The sequence below is a fragment of the Pocillopora damicornis genome, chromosome 8, assembly GCF_964200805.1.
Source record: "Pocillopora damicornis chromosome 8, jaPocDami1.2, whole genome shotgun sequence".
Classification (NCBI taxonomy): domain Eukaryota; kingdom Metazoa; phylum Cnidaria; class Anthozoa; order Scleractinia; family Pocilloporidae; genus Pocillopora; species Pocillopora damicornis.
In genome coordinates, this window is record NC_142677.1 from 9213388 (window position 1) to 9217474 (window position 4087).

The 4087-nt window shown below is 39.7% G+C and overlaps 1 pseudogene across 1 annotated transcript; it reads right to left on the reverse strand.

The window, feature by feature from the left end:
* Positions 1–155: 155 nt before the first annotated feature.
* LOC113674590 (tetraspanin-33 pseudogene) lies at positions 156–2599 on the reverse strand (annotated as a pseudogene). The gene is made up of 2 exons (XR_016179100.1): positions 2387–2599; positions 156–2232 (listed from the first exon to the last, which is right to left on the reverse strand). The product of XR_016179100.1 is annotated as a tetraspanin-33 pseudogene (transcript).
* Positions 2600–4087: the final 1488 nt, after the last annotated feature.

Sequence of the window (4087 nt, forward strand, 5' to 3'; positions counted from 1 at the left end):
ACACTCAGAGGTAATGTTCCAAATATTGTCTGATAAAGCTGTCGACGACGCCACGATGACGTCTTCGACAGCTGTTTAGGACTAGAAATCGGCCAAGGGTGCTGGGGAGTATCTTTAAGGCAAACAATGGGAGCCAAGTATAACCTGAGGTAAAGTTTGCTGATAAAACGAAAGAATTAGGACTACGTCCAATTTATAAAAAAAATTTTCTCAAACTACATAAGCTTGCACTTGAGCATAACCTAAGACATGTTGAGAACAATTGTCAGATTCTCATCTTGTCCGTCTTGGGGAAAAAAGCACTCGGACAATCTCTACGTATCATACGTTCCTTGCATTTACGTATGACATGAACGTCCCCTTCCATATTTGCACTTTCGTTTGCGTTGGTGCATGTGCGCCACACATACCAATTTCTGCTTACATTACAAACGCTGTCTGAGCGTATCCTTTATCGTAGAGATAATTCCTGGATCATTCATGCTGTGAATCTATTCTGATTAGGTAAGAATGAAAACAAGTCACTGAATTAACTCGCCTCTACTTGACCTCTTTACGAATGTAGTCCTTCTAGGGAAATATATAAAAATTATTGCATGCATGGATCTCGGCGAATGATATGCGGCAAACCTAGGTACGGCTTACGAATTACAGCTAACTAAACTAACTAATGTAACGCGTACATTTGAATAGTGAATAATACTGTTCCTTCAGAGGTATAATTCAAATTATTAACTTCGCTCCCAAAACATTTCCACAGTTAGTAAGCCAATTTTTTCAAGCTCTCTTAATAGTACTGCCATATTCTCCTCCTTTCCTCTCGATCACCTCTCGTGCACCTCATATCTTCACTTTGTTAGTTAATACATCTGGTAAAGTTGACCAGAGAACAGTTGTCTTTACGACTAAACAAAAATAGCATCTTTGGCCACTTATTAATTAGCTTAAGTCCTAAATTCTTTTTTAATTATTTTTTCCACCTAAGAAGCGACAATGTAGTAAGGAACTAAGCTACCACTAGCGGTCAAAACTGAATACTGAGATTGTGTTGCATACATCATCAAATTCAACAATGGAAGAGGCTTTTTCAATTTTCATCGTCTATTGGACGGAGAGTTGAACGATTCTTTGATATCAGCCACCTGACCTCGAAGTGTAACAGCCAGCCAAATGGTTATGATCTGTAGCAGTAGTATGCCGAACGAAGAAATCCCGATAGTAATGAGATTGTTTTTGAACCAGTTAACAGCGATCGTCAGACAACCAGTTGTATAGATCCTCTTCTCTCGCTCGATGGAATCCATTCTTCCGACTCCATACCCACACTGGCTGTTAATCCTGTCTTCTTCAGTCTTACAGCATGTTTTCGGCACTCCGCACGCCTCTGCCCCCGGCGAAGAACAGTTGTAGTATAGGTTAGCCTGCCAGTCTTCATGCGAGGTGATTCCGCAACATTTGAATTCAGTTTGTACTGTCTCAATAATCAGCTGTAAGTCTGGTTTATCTGGTTCACGGTAAAGATTAATTGCATCGTTTAATTTTTTTCGGATGTTCTCCTCCACCTTTTCGCGGAAGATGAAGCCCAAAGCGCCACAAGCAACTTCGATTAACAAAAGCACGCCAACAATGATGGCATAACAGCATAACATGCAAGTGTTCTCTCGTAAAGCGCCTAGACATCCGAGGAAGGTAATGAGAAACAATAATCCGCCGAGAATCACGAACAGCACTGCAGGATCAAACGACAAATCGCTCAAACTTTGGTAATCTACGTCTTTGTCGACCATCATGTACACTCCGACTCCAAGGATTAAGATCGCAGCTAACCAGAAAAGAACATTTAAGAAAAACAGCGAGAACTTGATGCATTTTGAAGGATCTTCTGGAGAACTGGATCTTGGACCAATTCTACGGCCTTTGTTTTGCATCTTTATTAAGATGGTTTCCTTATGTTAATTTGCCTTGCGGAAATCTGTTTATAGAGTTGGATAAACTCGGCTGAAGTATAGTTTGCCTAGCTCGCTTGATATCCTGCCTTTAATTGCTTGACTAAGACTGAAGATTACGGGTACAGAGGAACAAATTAAATCCCTTTCGTTCGTCTTGCTTGGCTCGATGCTCGGAGGACTTTGGCAGCTGAGAGACTTGACAAGGACTACAAACGATCCTCGACCTCGTTCGTCTGATTCTTGATTAAAATTTTCTTTTAAGCTCCGAATCAATTGCCAACAACTGTAAAAGAAATACACTGTATTTAGGACCTAGGAAATAAACTTCGTTCGGTAAAAACAATGTTGAAATGTCGCCCTTCTATCACACGGGCAAATATCCCCGCGCGATTTGCAGCGGGACTTGATAACAGCTGCAGAAACGGTTTAAAACTTACCACAACCAAAGGAAAGTTAAAGTTTGACCGAAAATTGATAAAATTGCTAGGAGCCTGAACCTCCGACGGGTTGTATTCGATAAAAAGTTGGCAGGAAAACTGAATCGATTTAAGTTTGTCGGGAGTCTCTTTTAAAAGAAATTTGCATAAAAGAATGCGCAATATGTGACCAACAGTGTTGATGACTTAGCAACCCAAGAAATCTGAATATTCATTTCATGTGTTGTTGAAATAATTCTCTCCTTAGGCTTAATGACGTCATAGTGTTAATATTAGATCAAGAGTTTAATGAACAATAGGAACAACATTAATTAAAAGTATATAGAACTCATCAAAGGTTGCTCTTCACATTTATGTGTTCTACTCAGTCTCTAAGATGGAGTCGCGCGGTCGTTCGCCTAAACCTTGTTCATTTCACGAGGACATTAACGAGTTATTCTTACTTTTATTATTATTATTACTATCATTAAAGTTAATGTCATTGTTATCGTTATCATTGCTATTATTATTATCATCAAAATCACTACAACCATTATGCAATTATCTCCAGTTTTTTTCTGTTTTTCTGGGTCTTCTAACTTAAGTTCCAGGAGCTTTGGCAGCTTAGGGCCACAACACTTACGCAACTCAAGGGGAGTTTTGAGGATAGCCGACGACTGCGCACCCCCAATTAAGTTAACTGTTTATCTAGCTTCCAATACTAGGTCCCTATTCGAGATAGTACAAAGTGCACGATGGTTACCGCTGTCACTTTTGATGCTCGATGAATTCTTTGACTTCGAATTATACTTTTTCACCTTCTCCTTCTCGGCCCTGATGATATTCTGATCTGCTGACAGAGCTGTGTCAATAAGTGACCCCTCCCGAGTGTCTTGATACACTCCTGTAATGTGTGACTGATTGTGTTTCAGTTCCTTCTCTAGGAATACGGTCGAGTCCCAGGTTATCCTCACGGCTTCATTGACTGCGACTAGCGAGGGTTGATGGTTGCTCCTCTCTCGACCGTGTACTTTAGCATTTGAACAAATATTTCGTTTTGGCTCTTTACCACGAGTAAGAGCTTGTATCTTGGGCTCATTCATGAACTGTCTATTATGTGTAAATACATCAAAAGATTAATCAAACTTTCGTTTTGCACTGATTATGTTTTGAGATCTGCGCTTCCGATTGATCAATCGCTCTTTCTGGTTCAAACTTCAGCTCACATTTGACAACCTCATCAAGGTCACTAAACTATCGTATGTAACTGGGTATAGTCTCCTAGATGATATTCTGGGTGCAGTCTCCTAGTCTCTTAGTCATTGCGACTGCTGTCTCATAACGCAGCGTTGTATGTGTAGTCACTTTCTCTTACTTGTTCATTTTAGAAAAGGAAATATAAAGAAAAGAGATTCGATTATTCATTATTTAATTATTCATTCATTAGCACCTAAGATTACAACTAATCGAGTAAAAAGCTTTTGATTTGCCTCTGAAAATTTTATGATTCTCTAACTTTTGTCTTCCTCTCTAAAACCGGTTCCCGGTTCCTTAAAAGGCCTGTATTCTGTGAGCTATCAATTTTAATAGCTTCCTCTTTTACATAACAAAAGTTGTTCGTAGTTAATTAGTGAACCCTCTTTGAGTCCTATGAATGGACGTATGTCCCTCGAGGGGTACCTACGTTTCGCTAGCGTTTCATAGCGACTACAACTATTTGCT